At 36.5% G+C, this 19,589-nt stretch overlaps 1 protein-coding gene across 10 annotated transcripts in view; it reads right to left on the bottom strand.

Moving 5' to 3' along the window:
- The window catches only part of Sntg1 (syntrophin, gamma 1), an 814,179-nt gene that overhangs the window by 441,094 nt on the left and 353,496 nt on the right, over positions 1–19,589 (bottom strand). For 3 of the 10 annotated variants that reach the window (XM_063288183.1, XM_063288182.1, XM_063288179.1), the window contains exon 4: positions 985–1,096. The exons of the other annotated variants lie outside the window; for them this stretch is intronic. The gene's annotated coding sequence lies outside the window, so the exon portion shown is untranslated. The remainder of the gene's footprint in view (positions 1–984; positions 1,097–19,589) is intronic. 10 annotated transcript variants of the gene reach the window in all.

Genomic DNA, 19,589 nt, shown 5'->3' with positions numbered 1-19,589 from the left:
ACCTTTTATTAACAGGGGGCCTTCAAGTACTAACATTATGTAAGCCCCTTGCCTGTAATTACAACTAACCTTTTCTACTAAAATGTCATTATTTAAAAAAATGTATTTTTGTATGTATAATGGAAGTGAGAAGTACTAATGATTTTGGTCCAGGTGCCCTTGGTAGTCTAAAAACACTTTATAGTCTGAAACTGCTATTCATATAATTGAGTCCATTCACCTTGCAGAACTCTTAATGGGATTTATAAGGAAAACATCTTTAAAAGTAGGTACAAATTGAAAATTATTCATCTTAAGGTTATTTCTTAAGACATGTTGTAGAAAATGCATTGAAGTGCACTTATGCCTTTTGAATTACTCAAGAGAAATGTGTTCAATTAAGCAAGTTGCCATGGTAACCAGGTTCATACTTTGAACTTGATTTCTCTTGTTCGGTTATCTGACATTGTTCATCTACTATATGTACTTCATCACCATGAAGTCTATGTCTTCTCCACTAAAGGAAAGATGAAAATATCTTCTGTATAAAAACTGCTCTTGCAACATATCTTACAGTGAGCCTGCTCTGACTGAATTGGAGTATGCATGTTCCTTAATCCACACAGGTTCTCAATCTAGTTCCAATCTTCAAATCTCAAGAATGTGCACATTTGATTCAATATTAATTACAAAGTTAGTATGATGTATACAGCCTGTGATCTCAATATTCTTGAGAAAACATGAATTGATACACAATTCTATTCTATTTCCCAGAATAGAGGATGTTTAGTGATTATTTCAGAACAGTTTAAAAAGGTAGTTTGACAATTTGTTCTTAAATATTTTAGCAGATTTTAACATTGTTTTTTAATAATCTTTATTGAATCATTTATTGTCATAAACACTTAAAATTAGTCTATATTAAATTTAGGAGTCTTAAGTATGGAATTTTATCTATATTACTTAAAAATTTTGGATATAATAACTTTTTTGTACATAACTTACTTCACAAGTAAGGCAAAAAAGAAAGCATCGTAGGAAGAAAAGCAGGAACTAGACGCTGGCCTCTGTTGCCACTGTAGAACCGGACAGGACCTTTTACTTGCTGCTGAAGCACCTAAAATTGGGAGCACTGTGATTTATATCATATATATATATATATATATATATATATATATATATATATATATATATTGAATACAGTTTAACAGATGACCGCACCTAATCACTAAGCTAAAGGAAAACATTTTTGTTGTGCGGAACTTCTTCATTCATAGTAGTATATTCTGGATTGTTTTGCAAAAAGAAAACAAAAACAAGACTACAACAGGTACAATTTTTTTCTATAAGGTTTTTACTAAATACCAAAACTATAAGAATTTTAAAATATATGTAATAAAATATTAAAATATATTAAATATAAGCATATTGCCCCAAATCAAAAACATGTATATCAATTTTAAATTTGTGGACTTTAAATTTCAGCAACTATATGCACCAATTAGAGATGCCAATAAAGGCATGTAGGAATATAGAAAAGGAAGCAGAAATATTTTAAAAGCCAAAGGATCCTGACATCTGCTAGGAGATAATGCCTTTGATATATGACAGGAAGTTGAACTCATAAAATCTCAACAATTAATATCTTAATCAGGGTCTACAGAATCACAGCATCAGTTGACATCCCAGTATGGATTGGGGAAATCTCACAAGGTCTGGCTTGTATTTGAAAATCTATAGACAATCAAAGGCAGCTTGGAGAGGGAGAATTATTCTAAATCTAGGATGAGACCTTAGTAGGTATACATAAGCACATACACATATGAGAAGAATTAAATGGAACTGTGTGTGTGTGTGTGTGTGTGTGTGTGTGTGTGTGTGTGTGTGTGTGTGTGTGTGTAAAACCATAACAATTAAGCAGAGGTCATCAAGGTAAGAAATAGTTGGAGAATAAGAAAAATTTGGAGGGAGATGTGGGCATGAAATTAGGTATATACAATATTAATGTATGAAATTATCCTAAAATTAAAACACGTTAAAATCCAGAGCTTCAAAAAGCAAATATAATCATATATATAAACTTTTATGTAGCTGTAAAAGGAATAAAACTGTCACTTTCACAGGAAATTGATATATCCATAAATCTTTAGATTTAGCAAATGAGTCAGCTTCAGAAAGGCAAGTATCACTTGGTTTCTATCATGTGTAGAATTTAGATATAAATTTGTATATGTATGCCATGTAAATAGAAAGGGGGCTGTGAGGACTCAGGGACAGTTCTAAAGATTAAGGAAGGTGGCGATGGTATACTGGCTGGTTTTATGTGTCAACTTTACACAAGCTGAAGTTATCACATAGAAAGGAGCCTCAGTTGAGGAAATGCGTCCATGAGACCCAGCTGTAAGGCATTTTCTCAACTAGTGATCAAGGGGGGAGGATCCAGCCTTTGTGGGTGGTACCAACCCTGGGCTAGCAGTCTTGGGTTTTATAAGAGAGCAAACTGAACAAGCCAGGGGAAGCAAGTCAGCAAGTAACATCCCTCCATGACCTCTGCATCAACTCCTCTTTTCTGGCCTGCTTGAGTTCCAGTCCTGACTTCCTTTGGTGATGACAGGAACGTGGAGGTGTAAGCTGAATAAACCCTTTCCTCCCCAACTTGCTTCTTGATCATGATGTTTGTGCAGGAATAGGAACCCTGACTAAGACAGATGACAATGAACTCTTTATACCATGGAAACATGGGCAACTCTTTGATAAAGGACAAGGCACTAGAAAGATGGGAGGGCTAGAGAATGGGGGAGGCAATGAGGGCAGACAAATGGGAACAAAGTTCAACTATGAAAATGTTACAAAGATGGTAATATTTTTGTGTGCTTACCAAAAGAGTAATTGAAGACGGAAGGAAGTAAAGGAATAGAGATTAAGAATAGGATTGTAGGAATCATAATCTTATATGAAAACATTATTTGGCTGTACTGGTTAGTTTGTCACCTTAATAAAAACAAGTGCCCTGAATGGAGGAACCTCAGTTGGTGTACAGCCTCCATCAGATTAATTTGGAGGGATTTATATAGGACTTTTTTTTAATCTTTATTAACTTGAGTATTTCTTATTTACATTTCGATTGTTATTCCCCTTCCTGGTTTCTGGGCCAACATCCCCCTAGCTCCCCCCCTCCCGTTCCTTATGGGTGTTCCCCTCCCCATCCTCCCCCCATTGCCGCCCTCCCCCCAACAGTCTAGTTCACTGGGGGTTCAGTCTTGGCAGGACCCAGGGCTTCCCCTTCCACTGGTGCTCTTACTAGGATATTCATTGCTACCTATGAGGTCAGAGTCCAGGGTCAGTCCATGTATAGACTTTAGGTAGTGGCTTAGTCCCTGGAAGCTCTGGTTGCTTGGCATTGTTGTACATATGGGGTCTCAAGCCCCTTCAAGCTCTTCCAGTTCTTTCTCTGATTCCTTCAACGGGGGTCCCGTTCTCAGTTCAGTGGTTTGCTGCTGGCATTCGCCTCTGTGTTTGCTGTTATCTGGGGGTGTCTCTCAGGAGAGATCTTTAAAAACTTACTCTTAAGGACTGATGTGAGAAGATCTGGAATACTCTGTGTGAATTAACCTCTGGCAAGAGGGTTCTGGGTTGTATAATCCAGTCAGCACTATTACTCCATGGTTTCTCTAGTTCTTATTTTCAGGTCTTTCAAAGATGGACTTTGACCAAGGAGTATAAGATGAACTATCTTCCCCCTCAGAAAATACGTTCCAGTCTCATCAGTCAGAAGAGCTGGGATGTTAAAATGACCACACCACAAATCTGGTTCACACTTATCAAAATCTTGTTGTTGTTCTTCCAAGAAACCCAGGGAAAGGACTTTTTAAAATAAATAGTTTGAAAGATGAGAGTCACTCAGATTGGGAAATCCACTTCGGCAAGAATGAGGGACACCTGATCATGCAACCACTCAGCTCCCGCTCAGCTGGCTTCATGGCTCTAGGATCATTCAGTTTGGGTTCCTGGTCACAGGGATGGTGCTGCCTACAAGCAAGGTGGGTCTTCCTTTCTCTGTTAAACCTTCCTGGAAATACTCATATATATATATATACATATATACATATATATATGGTAGTTTTACCCACTCATAAGCATTTATATGGAAGAAACAGAGAAGCAGACAAAGCTCTAGGAACTGTAAAAAATTTAAAAGACAAATGCTATTGTCTTCCAAGAGTGCTCATGAAATTAGAGTGAATAGTTTGAGGTCAATAGTGGCCAATTTAAAAACTGAAGATAAGTAGAAGGGCTGAGAGTATGTCTGTACTGGTGGAACCACTCCTCATTGCCAGTCCATGACATTGCATACACACATACACATACACATGCACATATATATGTATATCTATGCACACAAATATATATACATAATATGTATATAGTACCATAATAAATTTATATTTTATATCATACATATTTTATATTACACATATGATATATTTCTTACTAATACAATTTATAATGAAAACATATAATATATTTTTGAGCATATCTATTATTTTTATTCTTGGAGGTTTTAAGGTCACAGGTCCTGTCTAGTACCACTTCCAAGATGCAAGATGGTTCATCTTCATTTTTAACTGACTGCGTTAGGAATTGTCTAGAGGTCACACCTCTTGACATATCTATACATTTCCAGAAAGGTTTAACAGACATGAAATTAGGGCAGGAAGGACAAAGAGGTAGTTCAGGGCATCTCATTGGGTATCACCTTTGTGAACAGAAGTTTCTCCTTATCCATAAAGATGGAAGAGAAGCTAAGAAATTCTCCTTCCTGGAAATCCATGAAAAGCTAAATCTCATTGCAATTTTGAATAACATAAAGAAATTTTATTTGTAGGCAGTGAAATGAAAACCTGTTACGAGAAAACACTGAGAAAACAACTAAGCTGAAAAGAAAGTGATGGTACAGGTCATGCTATAGAAACCTAAAAATGATTCAAGATTAAAGTGTATTAGCAACATGATGTACATAATAGACCTAATTTTAAAAACTAATTTATAAAACAGAAGAATTATAAATGAAATCTACTACGTCTTCAAATTAGTGACTAATACTCAAAAATTGAAAAAATAATAATGGTTCTTAGATATGAAATAAAAGCTAGAAGGGTCAAAATACTTTTAACAAAATATAAATGAAAAAATACAAATGATAAGCCATGCTTCAATACTCTGTTCATTCAATTACAGTGAAACAATAACAACATAATGAGCATGCTAAGAAAAAATTAATGTGTAAACTAGTTGACACAAGGTTTGTAAAAATATCAGTAACTAAAACTAGACATCTATAGCCTTGTATATATTGATCCCATTCCTACATACAGGAGCAACACAACACATTCATACTGTAACCAAGATATAGGCAGGCATCTTAGTAGTTCAGGGAGAACTTATTCAAGAATCTCAGAGAGCTCATTTTTCAATTGCCAGTACAATTAACAGTTCAATAATAGCATCTCCACTCAAGAAGATAACATATTTGAAGGAAAACCATTGAATTGATACACTGTGGAAATTCCAAGAAGATACTATTGTCTAAATATGGTTGAATAAAAAATACACTGTAAATACTGCTGTGCAGTGTTTAGAAGGAGTTATACGTTTAAGGTATCTACTTTGCAATAACATTAGTAATCAGACCACAATAGATGCTTCCCCCAATACTACACACTTGGTCAGAGGGATTAATTAGCGTGTAAAGCCATGTAGCATACAAGCCTAATAACTTTAACGTGATTTGTGTATTCTACATTAGGAAAGAACTGACTTCTGAAGGTTGACTCCTAACTCCATATACATAACATGTTTCATGCCTACATTCAAGACACAGACACCATGTACATAATAGACAGAAATGATAGAATGAGAGGTAGGTGATAGACAGATATTGCCTATTTTAGAATGTTTATCTCATCTATTTCTTCACTATCTACAGTTTGATATGAGTATTATACTTCAACTATTTTTAAATATGAAGAAATGAGAAGGAAAATAATAAATATCAAACATACGAAATTGTCTCTTCCACAGAGTATAAGAGTAGTGGAGGAGAGCACACAATACATACAAGGCACATATAAACACACTGAGATCAAGAATGTCCAGGTAGCCAGACATAGTGCTGCACGCCTTTAATCCTCAGGAGGTGGATTGATCTCTGAGTTATAAAACAGGCAGGTCTACAGAGAGCATCCCAAGACAGCCAAGGCTGTACCTAGAAATCCTGTCTTGATTAAAACAAAACAAAGCAAAACAACATGTGAGTGAAGCTAAAATTAATCAGAAATTAACAAATATGAAACTTGGCTTAAGAACTCCAAGTGATCAATATCATAACATATTCTTTTAAAAAATACTAGAATTTTAGACAAAGTTCAAAAGCCTATTTATTACACTAAGAAGAATTGAGGTCAATTACATGAGAAAGAAAATTGAAATGCCCTTAGGTATTCCTTTTCAATTTCTGTACTTTGTGTCAAAAGAAAATGGGAAAATGCATTGATGATACTCTGTAAAGTGTGATCTATGCAAGTGCCTTTGAAGTAAAAAATTCATAAACTGCAATGAGCTTGTAAGAGTTGGTGACACGTTCCCACGACGACATCTTAGAAATGCTAGAAACAAAGACTGAAATATGAAAATGAGGATGGCGGGACCAGTGGGTAAAAGTGGGAAGTGTCAATGGCGTCTTCTACACATTACTGTCAGATGTTGCTATTAGGGATGCTTATAATAGAATGTAGCTGGACTCTGCCCAAGTGAATAATGCATCACTGAGATCAGGACAAAGCAACCATTTGACTCATTTTTAGTACAATTTCAGTCTTAAATTGCATGTGATACCAAGTGTATGATCCCTCCTCTTTCTACTGCCTAGAGTATTATCTGTATTTGCTTAATTCAAAGTTTTAACCATCAATGTTTTGTAAAGCAGGTCAGTTTTGGTACATTAAAAAATAAAATTTATAATATTATTAGAGAGACAGGGCCAGGAACAGCTTTCAAAGCATAAACATAACATGTCTGTTTGCCAAAATTATATTGTGACTGAGATCTGCCTTCACGTATCAGTAATAGAGAAAGGCAACTAAGACATTTTTGAAGACTCCTTTTTTTTTTTTTTTTAGGTGATATCTTGTATTTATTACTAAAATTGAGTCACAGAGCTATGAACTGTTCAGGATATAGATTTCTTTTTTTTTTTTATTAACTTGAGTGTTTCTTATATACATTTCGAGTGTTATTCCCTTTCCCGGTTTCCGGGCAAACATCCCCCTCCCCCCTCCCATTCCTTATGGGTGTTCCCCTCCCAACCCTCCCCCCATTGCCGCCCTCCCCCCATAGACTAGTTCACTGGGGGTTCAGTCTTAGCAGGACCCAGGGCTTCCCCTTCCACTGGTGCTCTTACTAGGATATTCATTGCTACCTAAGGGGTCAGAGTCCAGGGTCAGTCCATGTATAGTCTTTAGGTAGTGGCTTAGTCCCTGGAAGCTCTGGTTGCTTGGCATTGTTGTACTTTTGGGGTCTCGAGCCCCTTCAAGCTCTTCCAGTTCTTTCTCTGATTCCTTCAATAGGGGACCTATTCTCAGTTCAGTGGTTTGCTGCTGGCATTCGCCTCTGTATTTGCTGTATTCTGGCTGTGTCTCTCAGGAGAGATCTACATCCGGCTCCTGTTGGTCTGCACTTCTTTGCTTCATCCATCTTGTCTAATTGGGTGGCTGTATATGTATGGGCCACATGTGGGGCAGGCTCTGAATGGGTGTTCCTTCAGTCTCTGTTTTAATCTTTGCCTCTCCCTTCCCTGCCAAGGGTATTCTTTTTCCTCATTTAAAGAAGGAGTGAAGCATTCACATTTTGATCATCCGTCTTGAGTTTCGTTTGTTCTAGGGATCTAGGGTAATTCAAGCATTTGGGCTAATAGCCACTTATCAATGAGTGCATACCATGTATGTCTTTCTGTGATTGGGTTAGCTCACTCAGGATGATATTTTCCAGTTCCAACCATTTGCCTACGAATTTCATAAAGTCGTTGTTTTTGATAGCTGAGTAATATTCCATTGTGTAGATGTACCACATTTTCTGTATCCATTCCTCTGTTGAAGGGCATCTGGGTTCTTTCCAGTTTCTGGCTATTATAAATAAGGCTGCGATGAACATAGTGGAGCACGTGTCTCTTTTATATGTTGAGGCATCTTTTGGGTATATGCCCAAGAGAGGTATAGCTGGATCCTCAGGCAGTTCAATGTCCAATTTTCTGAGGAACCTGCAGACTGATTTCCAGAATGGTTTTACCAGTCTGCAATCCCACCAACAATGGAGGAGTGTTCCTCTTTCTCCACATCCTCGCCAGCATCTGCTGTCACCTGAGTTTTTGATCTTAGCCATTCTCACTGGTGTGAGGTGAAATCTCAGGGTTGTTTTGATTTGCATTTCCCTTATGACTAAAGATGTTGAACATTTCTTTAGGTGTTTCTCAGCCATTCGGCATTCCTCAACTGTGAATTCTTTGTTTAGCTCTGAACCCCATTTTTTAATAGGGTTATTTGTTTCCCTGCGGTCTAACTTCTTGAGTTCTTTGTATATTTTGGATATAAGGCCTCTATCTGTTGTAGGATTGGTAAAGATTGAAGACTCCTTTTTAAAATAAAACTATAGGAGAAAATATTCTAAGTATCAAAAATAAAAGTGCTGTGTTTGGAAATATAAATTTTAAGTACCATTGCTCTAGTTGTTATATATTTAAAGCCCATGAGAACATGAAGCAGCAATTTACAGTATCTTTGCACTTTTAACAAAAGGCAAATACATTTTAGAAGAACAAAAGTACATTCTAGATTTGGAAATTCTTTTAAAGTACCTACAACCATATATTTTGCATATCTAAGAAACATAATAGTCCACAAAATTTGCTTTCTTTCAATTATTTGTAATTATATAAATCTCTATATGGATTATCTTTGCCCTATCCTTAAACTTCATATTATTTTAAACTTATATCATTGATAAACATATGTTGCAAATTATAGTTATTTCCTTTGAGGATGCGTAAAACATTTTAAAGATTTATTTTTAGTTTACGTATATTTTTTACTTGTAAATATGTTTGTACATCACGCATGTCCACAGCAGGGAAAAGAAGGCATTAGATTTCATGGAACTTAAGTTTTAGACAGTTGTGAATCACTGTGTGGTTGATAGAAATAGAATCTGGGTTTTCTGGAGAGGAGCCAGTGCTCTTAACCACCAAGCTTTCTCTCAAGCCCTATGTTAAATTACCTTTTTTTTTCTTCATTTTTGCTTATTTGATGTATATCGTTCAAACAAATCTCATTAACTTGAAACATTTTAGTTGCAAATTTGAAAGGCACCATCTGTAGAAACTAATTTAATTTTCTACTTAAAATTAAGAATTTGGGAATTTGATAACTTATAAACTATTTTGAGAGAACTTAAAAAATATATGAGAGAACACTTTGATGATAATAAAAAGGCCATTTAAATCCCTTAAATATATTAGACTTTCAAGTTTAAATTTTCCATTTTAAAATATGGTTTCTGTAAAGTAGCTAACAGGTACATGTATCATTTACTTCATCAAAATGCTTCGGGAGAGGAGCTACTGGAAATGTGCACAGATTTCAACTGAGAGAACATGGCAGTTAGAAAATTGTTAAATACATGTATTTCAAGACGAGAGAGAGAGAGAGAGAGAGAGAGAGAGAGAGAGAGAGAACAATCAAACAAATTAGTAGGCATTTTATTCCAGAAAATGTCCTGAACTGAGTGAGGACAGTTGGAGTGGTCATTTCTGTGTGTGTAGTGGCTTCCAACCTCATATGCTAGTGTGTGTCCTAAAGACTGAGCTCCCCAGCATGTGGGGTCAAATATGCAGTGGTTCTGGACAATCCAGGAAGGACAGTGCAGTTGCTTTTGTTCTCATGGTAATTATGTTTCACAAAAACCTGTTTGCACTGTGTGAAAAGGACTAAGGAAAGTCTGTTCCCATTTGGTTTTTGACTGATCTATAAAGTTACCGGTGACCTATGACTGAGCAAGGAGTAGGAGGCAGGACTTCTAAGATTCCCAAGAAGGGACCAAGGAGGAGGAAGAGGGGATTCTGCCATGATGAGGGCTTAGGAGAAGGACCACCATGCTGGAAAGGTGCAGGAGGGAGAGACAGCCCGCATGTAGGCAGGTACAAGGGGAAAGCGGCTCCAGGAAGGCTGCCTAGCAGGGTTCAGGGCAGTAAAGATGAAATATAGATTTATTAAGTATTAACTCAGGGGCATTAGGGCGGGAAAGAGAAGCATACATGCACCCGCCTGGAAGGATAGAGTGGATTAAGCCACATACCAGAGCAGAAAACATCAATGAGTCTGAAGTCACATTGTTGATGACCATAAGCGGTAGAGCAGTGGAGTAGTCAAGAAGTCACAGAAATACTCATGGATAAAACTGCCGCAAGCTCTCTCTGACACAATCAGACAGTTCCATCACGCTGCAAGTCTTTTCGTGGTGCATGAGGCTAGAGCACACGTGGCTGCAAGTGTGGGACAGAGGAGGATGGCTTTGCTTCAGAGACTAAAATTAATCCAAAGTTGCATAATACCTCTTCATGGGCTATGCTTTCGATTCACAGATGAACTTAATGGCAAAGTCCCACTGAACACCCAATTAAGCACACCCTCTGAAAAATTAAAGGCTGTGCACTAAGCAAGACTAATCCACAAGAAATCAATGCACAGCCAGAGTGAAATGGAAAAACAAAATAACATTGAAAAAACCAGCAAAGTTGTGTGTTTATAAGAAAATTAACTCTATGTAATTACTATATGTGATTCAGTAAAAAGTCAAGACCCAGGTTAAAAGAATGAAGGGAGCTAATTGAAGAGGCAGTGTAATGGAACGTTTTCAATGTATTATATAAAGAATATATGAAAAGTACCCATGTACATGAGAGACTGCAAGAGGAAGAAGACTAAGGTTCAAACGATTCATGACCAGTATGTGTAATGGCCGTATAATGCATGACTGTAATGCTCATTCTCAAAGAAGGAGGTCAAATTTTCCTGCAACAAAATATAAAACAGGCATTGAAATGAAAGGAATGCTCCCCAAGGGAGAGAATACACACCAATAAGCTATTAGACAATGCCCCCAATAATTTATAAGTTTAGCACTTCCTTATTGAGGCTTTAAATAACTTGTGGTCACTAAGTTTAAACTTAGTGTAATAATTAAATAAAATGATGATAAGTTATATCAACTACAGAATACAATATAAGATAGAAATTACTTTAAAAATAATCAAGTCAAAATTCTGGAGGCTATCTGATAATGCTTGTCAGTACATGAACTGAAATTGTACTTTGAATCTGCTGTGTAAAATTAAAGCCCTAGTAAAGCTGAATTCACCTATGCATTACATTTTTTAATGCAACATCAGAAGCTTTTGGATGGCTCACATATTTCTGACACTGATCTGGGGCTAAGCTAGCCTCTGAACCTTCTTTGTCTCTTCAGCAAATCATTTGAAAACTTCCTAAGATTCAAAATGCCTCCCAAGTACTAGTTTTGGCCACATGCCCAATATAAACATCAATCTCTTTTTCTTTATTTGCTCTAAAATAAGGATAACAAGAAGTATAATAAAGAGGAAAAGTTAACAATGAAGAAAAGGGAGCAGAGAAGCAGAAAGATCTAAAGAAGAGGCAACAAGAAGAAGAACTAGAACCCCTAACAAGCAGTCAGATAAATGCAAATTTTACCTGTGTGCAAAATTCTTCATTTTTATTGCTGGTTTTATTGTTTCAACCTTATGTTCAAAGTACAGAATACCCAATGTGTAATGCTATGGTAACCACAATAAAAAGATATGTAAGTCGTTAAATTCACTTGCAAAGAATGCAGTTGTTTGCCAAATAACATTTGGGTTTTCTACTGACAAATTTAAAACAAAGAAAAACCCAGTGTCCTTACATACCACCAGTACTATAGACAATGAATGTACAAGGGAACATTTTTGAATAATTACAAAAGTATACAGAGGGCATTGGGATTTATCTGAGTTACAGTACCTTTTACTACATTGGATCTTAAAACTGACAAAAATGTAAACTGGTTTTGGAGAAAAGAACACCTTAATTTTCACAATACATAATAGAAGCAGTTTCTCAGAATTGTTTTATTTAAATTACTACCATAAGTATTTTGAGTGTCCAAGTTCAAGGTATGTGATATTTCACATTGAAATAAATGTATTTAAATCCTCCTGACAATCTTTGTGGTGTAAAATATAAAATTCTATCAACTCTTTTGATTAGCACTGGTGTTATGACTACAATTATACTCTTTTCTCAGACACAGTAGGACAGGTGCATACGAGATCTCACAGCAGTTGGGTCAGCATGCCTAAGACCTGTGAAAACTCAAGGCAAACAAAGTTACAAAATGAAGAGGGGAAGGGGGCACTTGCAATACCTGAGATTAATATGTCAGCCCCATCTCATCAAGGATCAGGCAACTTTCTAGAATGCTGTAAGTTGTAGCTCTTGGAAAATAACAATTCACATGAAAAAGTATGGTCTATGGGTTCTGTCCATATAAGCCCTAAAACATGTGTCTCAGAGCCACTCAACAGGAAGTTCCAGAGAGTGGTCCTGATGAAAGTCCATCTTGATCAGGACTTAATAAAGCTTGTCTCAAAATGGCAGGATTGGTTTTTCTTTTGTGAATCTCGGAATGGAAACACTAAGTTCCATCCTTAACCAAGGAGCTATTCCCAGTTGATTGCTGCTAGGAGAGGGAGCCAGTTTTCTCCAACAGAGTAGCCCTCCTGGTTAGTTGATCACATTTCAGTGGAAGGCCACATACCTGAGAATAAGTGGACAGCACAAATTTAACTTCAAAAGTGTAAACTTTTAACATGGAAACAGTGTTGGGTGGGTAGGGGAGGAAGGGAAGAGATGTAAACATGTTCAAAACATATTATTTGAAATTCTTGAAGAACTAATACTTTTCCATCCATTTTCTTAAAAGGATATAAAAGTATCAACCAAACAGTGAAGGCTTTGTGTGAAAATAAAAGGTTCCCGGATTCTTCAGAGATTATAGAAATCCCTTATTTCTGACACATAAATTGATCGGTATGAAAAGAGAAACCCTGAGGGTATGATTGGTAGCTGGTGATTAAAAATACAAAAGGTCTGAATTTGTTTCCAGCATCCATGCTATAGGGCTCACACTTTCCTGTAACTCTAGCTCCAAGAAATCTAACTCCTTCACTAGCTTCTGCAAGCATCAGCAGACTCTCATATAGGCACACATGGGAAAAACATAAAGAAAATTTTTAAAAAGAAAAAAAGCCAGGTGCTTCAGTTTCTTTCAGTCAATCCCAATTCAAAATACAAAATGGAAATTTCATGAAATAATTATGCAATAAGTATCTTATCTTGTTAGTAATTGTTATTTATGTGATAACCTTTGAGAGGAACTCTTGGAACATGTCTCCTGTGAATGGGTCATGAGGCTTCATGTATGCAATCAAGATAAATTTACTATGAATGGATATTCTACCCTTCAGCCCATTTTCACAACAGGTATCGTTCAATTCTTGACATCCAATTCACAAATCTAGTTGGTTGGTTGGTTGGTTGGTTGGTTGGTTGGTTGGTTGGTTGGTTGGTTGGTTGATTGATTGGTTGGTTGGTTGGTTTGTTTGCTTTTTCACTCTGTAGTTCTGTAAACTTTTACTTTCTTGGCTCATCTCTATAAACAACAATGGAATGTGAACAAAAACACAAAGGAAAACCCAGAACACTCCCCTGTGAACACCTGCAACAATGACCTATCCCAGTTGGGTCTAGGGATTTTTCTTTCTAAATCACAGAAAGTTGTCTCAAGTTAGTGGCTCTGAAATAACTGTACTATCCATGCTTTTGTGTCTGCTTATGATGCTCACTTTGCCTGAGCCACACTTCCTTATTTATAATATGCTCCATAATTCTAAGGAGCTTAGTAATTTCAATCACAGAAGAAAATAGGACTTATAGCATCTCAATACAGTTGATGCAGGGGGTATAATATTGGATCTGTTGTGGTTTTGTTTGTGTTACCTTGACACAAGCTAAAATTGCCTGGGAATAGGAACCTCGATTAAGAAAATATCTCCATCATATTGCTTTTATAAAAATCTGTAAGGCATTTTTTTTGATTAATGATTGATGTAGCAGTAAGGACCAGACCACTGTAAAGGATATCAACCCTGGCAAAGTAGTTGTGGGTTGTATAAGAATGAAAGCTAAGCAAGCTATGGAGAAAAAGCAAGGGAATATAATTCACACATGGCCTGTGCCTCAGTTCCTGTCTCCAGATTCCTGCCCTGGATTCCTCACTTAGTTTCCTTTGATGTGTTGTGTTCAAGGATATATAAGCAAAATAAACTCTTTCCTCCCTGTGCTTCATTGGTCATAGTCTTTGTCACATAACTAGAAACTAAACAGAATTTGGATCACAATCATGAGTGATTGCTGTGACAGACATGGGTGTGTGGGGAAGGACAGTGGTGGCATTAGAACTTTGAACTGGAAAATCCCTTGAGTGCTCAGAGCCCATTGGACTCTCCTGTAGAACCCTACAAAATTATTGAGAACAATACACAAGATGAAGGCCTGGAGTTTCCCAAGAATACAAAGACTATACTGGGTCATTTGTGTGATATTTTGTATTAATGTTCAGTGGTGGCTGATCAGAGAAAGCTAAAGATTCGGCTGTGATAAATAAGGGATCAGGACCAATAAACTGAAACTTTTGCTCTTCTGGAATGTTTGATACTGATAATCTGGAACTGAGAACTTGTCAGTGATTAAGAAGAGACAAGCATCAATAAAGTGAAATTTTATTTCCTCGGGATCAGCATGCTGAAGCTGTGGTCCAATGGCCAAAGCTGTATCCTATAGTAATATATAGGAATCACCCAGGTGGTTACTGGTTTGACAATACAAATCGGGCCATGGAAAAGAGATGAAACTGTATGGCAGGGCTATTTGTAAGCATGGGATTTTCCACCTAAGGTTTTTCTCATGCTCTAATCTTGGATTTTATAAGGTCCATATTGAGCACCATTTTAACCACAGGATTATCCACCAGTTTCTGAATAACGACTCAGAGGCCTATTATTTACTTACAATGCTTTTGGCCTTAAACTAGACTTGTTCCCTGACTAGCTCATAGCTTATAGTAACCCACTTATACTATGCTGTCTGCCACATGGCTGGTTACCTCTTCTCAGTTTCATACTTCTGACTTCCTCTGAGTCTAGATGGCAAATTATCCCACACCTGACTCTTTCCCAAAATTCCTGTCTCTCTACGGAAAAGCCTACCTTCTATTTCTTGCCTTTTGCTAATAGGCCATTAGCTTTTTATTGACAAATGAGGCTTCCACAGTACACAGGAGATTATCCCTACAGCTGTAGTCTCTGAGGAGAGGAAGAGAAGTCACTGGGTACAGTGAGGACCCAAGTACAGTGGAGATACCACTACCAAGGACAGCAACATCTATAGAGTGGGGCTGGTTTGAGCTTGTGTGATCTATGGATGGTAAAGTCAGAACAGTGGAACAGCCCAGCCCTTTGGATGTCAGAAGATGGTTGCCAACATCAAGCCCTGACCTTTTTGTTTTGTTTAATTATGGTTTGCTTTGATTTGGTTGTTATTGTTCCCTGGTTCTTCCTTCTTAGAGAAAGTACTCAACTTATTTTTTATTTCACACAAGTCCACAATTAAGAAATTTGAATTTTTAGAGAAACTTCTTAACTTCTGAAGTATTAAAATCTTTATTTTAAAGATTGTGGAGGAACTATTAGAGTTATTTACATTTGATATTGTGATATTACTATTCATATGAGATCTTGAGGGCAAACAAGAAAGAGAAGGTTACAGTTGTATAGTGATGTGTTTGTGTGTCACAGTGCAAGAGGTCTATTGTCCTGGTTGATGATAACATTCAGACTGTTCTGTGGAATTTGTTTGTAACCTTTTATATAGAAATTCTGTCTCCTTGTTTTTTTATTGTTTCTTCTCAATCAACAAACTAGGTGCCTTGTGACTATTCTTTTATTTACATTGCCTAGCTGAATATTTCACATAACAGACATAACTAGCTATTTAACTACTTGTTGTCCATATATATCAACCAGATCTTCTACATATAGTAGGATATACATACAGCATACAGTAGTATGTACTCGTTCATATAATGACGTCTTGCCCTAAGGTTTCCTCTTCTCAAAGCATCTGGAGTCAATTTGACAAACCATTTTCATCTATTAACTTGAAGACCACATGGAAGTGATGCAGCCTAGTACTAACAAATTCATGAAGGCTAGGAGGACTCTTTCCTCAGGAAACCTGAATCCAGCTAATGACCTCTCAACTCAAAATTGTGTGATGAATTAAGAGGCCATAGAGGAATGGAGAATTTCCGTGGTTACTACTACTGTAGAGATGTAATGTCTTATTTCCTGAAATACACTGTAAAATCTTTAGAAGGAATGTTTGGGGCTTCTGTTTCTGTGTTCACCATAACTGACAGCCTCTACTTTCCATCCTTAGTTTTTCTTTCCCTTCAAGCAAGTTACAGAATATAAGTTGAATTTGTGGCCTACTATAAAACAAGGTGAATTTTTATCATCTTCTGATGTGAACTTTCCCAGTTCACATCAGATATGAGATAAGCTCATCCCCAAAAGCCACCAAAACTTCAATGTAGCTATGTTTCCACTCCAGATTTTTCAGCCATTAGGAATCAAAGTCCTTGGAATGGAATTAGAGTCAGGAAACCTTTTGCAAGCATACCCTTGACTTTGGGGTTTCCTTTTCTGCATAGGGAATCTTATTTCTAAGTCTCTTTAATTGACATTTGAGCAGTTAAGCAAATGAAAGTTGTGGTGATTACAGAAAATGTACTGCAATGAGAATAATTAACCTCCAAAAATGTTATTCATCTACATCAGTTCTCATCGACAGTGATGTTTTCTCCTTTTAAACTGCCACACAAAGCAATACACTGTGATTTGGAAACACTGGTGACTCCAATCATGTCTGTAATCCTAGCCAGGAAATGACTTCTTTTTCAAACAGCAGCAAGGACAGTCAGAGGTACACTGTCCAGTTTATATCAAAATTTTCTTTTGAAAGAAAACTTTTTGTAGTTTATAAAAGCATCAAAATATCTCCTTAGCTCAAGCAGTAAAATTAATTAATGATAGGTTTTTTTTGTAGTAAGTAGGGGTGCTGGGATATTTGGAAATTTGAGATTGAAGTTGCCAACAAAATTGTATCCTTTGTTTCATTGATGATCAAGGCTGGAATTATATATCCATCTACAGATTTATACTCCTAGAAGATATGTATGTTACTTATTATTTATTATACATTATGAAGCTAGGAATTGAACCTAGAATACGCCATGTTGCTACAAGTATTCTACCTCTGAACTATACCATCTCCCCAAACTAGTTCAAGCTTAATTCTTCAAAAATAGTTGCAAATATGTTTTCATTTGAAAAATGTTTTGGAGATAGAGACTGCCATAGCTCTTTCTCTATTGGACATTTTTACATGTTTGGGAGTACGTTTTCTGTCAGCGGTGTTCTGCTCTGGTGGCTGTTTACATCTCCCTGCAGGTAACTAAGGACAGAAGAACTTAATAGTTCCTGTTTAGTTTTGAAATTTCTCCTCAGGTTAGTGAACACATGGACCAGAGCAGCACACCTGACATTCAGATTGGTCCATGTACTGAAAGTAAGAGAGAAGCAGATTGCCAAATTGTCTCATTTAATGGAACCAATTGGCTAGACCAGGATTCTCAGATTTCCAGTAATATATAATCTTCGTTATGTTCTAGGAGGATGTTTTGAATGGAAATTAACACCAAACAAGTGGATTTTAGCAAAGTAGATCGATTTTACAAAGTAGCTGGTTCTCATTCAATCAGTTGAAGACAAGGATAAGAAAGAAGGCTGAATTTCATCCCTTCTATATTTGTTTGTCAGCATGCTTTGAATTTACAAAGTAGCATAGCTCCATTTCAATACTCTGACCTGGTGGTTTTGAGATATAGAAAGTAGAAGGCTTGGTTACCTTTTTTGAGTACTTGAGTCAAGTCCTCCACCCCTTTATACAGACTTGGATTTTGTTCACTCTGCATTTCTACCAAATAATGCTTTCCTGAAGCATCCAGAGGAATCCTAGGTACTTTTTCTTACTGTATCTAATGAGCCTAGACCAACACCATACATTCCATAAGATTAAAATGTGCCTGTTAGTCTCTATGACACTCCTACATTTAAGAATTACTAAATGTAATGTAGATTTTTCTAAGCTCCGGTATTCTAAAGATTTACACTATTATCTTTCACTCATTGTTTCCTGAGTTTGAGAGTGAAAAAGGGGTGAATGTATATGTCCACCTACTTATACAACCTGAGCCAACCTTCTATATTCTTAACAAAGTTTGCACTAATGTATCATTATTGTTGAGGTCATAATATCTCAATAATGTTTATATTAGTAACTTAATAGTAATTAATATATAGTTATACTTCCTAAAGACATAGGATTTATAAGCCATATATGGTGGTGCACATCTTTAATCTCAGCACTCTGGAGGCTAGCAGTTGAAACTCTGTAAATTGGAGACCAGTCTGGTATACATAGTGAGTTTTAGTCTCAAGAAACTAAACAAGCAAACAAACAAAAAAAAGCAGCAACAAAAAACAACAAAAAAATAAAACATAGAATGTATGTAATATGTAATCGAACTATCCTTAGGAGTCTCAGGAATTAAGTTAAAACAAGTTCATTTGGATGGAACATAATCCACTAAAAATCACTAGTAGTTTTAAAGGAATAGAAGATTGGTAGACAGACAGGGATAATAAGAGAAAGTGAAGACAGGAAGGATCAATCTGCAGGCTAACAAGGCCCATTAGGAAGAACCTCTTGATCAACCTCTAAAATCTAAAGAAATGTTTCTTGTCGAAAACAGCCTATAAAGCTTTATTAGGGTAAAGTTTATTAAGTAGCTGTTTCTAAAAATGTCTTAAACTACCTATTTTGGGCTTCTTTTTTTAGGTCAAACTGCCAATGTTAGTTTTTCTTTTAGGCTTAGCAGCAAGCATAAGGACTTGTAAAGGGCTTCTTCAGTGCTGTAATCCACATCTTCAGTGGTTTCATTGTGTGCTTTTGTTAAGTCTCCTTCACTCCCTCAGTACTTTATGAAAACTCAGTATTTCATAAGAAAAATCATCTTATGTCTGCGCTCCCATATTATGACATCCAATTGTAGACGCATAGCATTCTGCTAGCCAAGAGGCCAGTAAAGTTTTAGAGAACACATACTTATTGGCTGTTTAAGAACTTCTGAACTCCAGCTTTGGTAAAACTCCCAGGTGCCTGGAATCTCTATTTTGATTTTGTTTCAGTGATGATGCTGAGCCTTAGAAACTTCCACATTTTCTGGACCATGTACAACAGAAAATGGCAGTAAATCATTTT

The sequence above is a fragment of the Rattus norvegicus genome, chromosome 5 (genome assembly GCF_036323735.1).
Source record: "Rattus norvegicus strain BN/NHsdMcwi chromosome 5, GRCr8, whole genome shotgun sequence".
Classification (NCBI taxonomy): Eukaryota; Metazoa; Chordata; class Mammalia; order Rodentia; family Muridae; genus Rattus; species Rattus norvegicus.
This window is presented reverse-complemented; position numbering and strand designations above follow the sequence as displayed.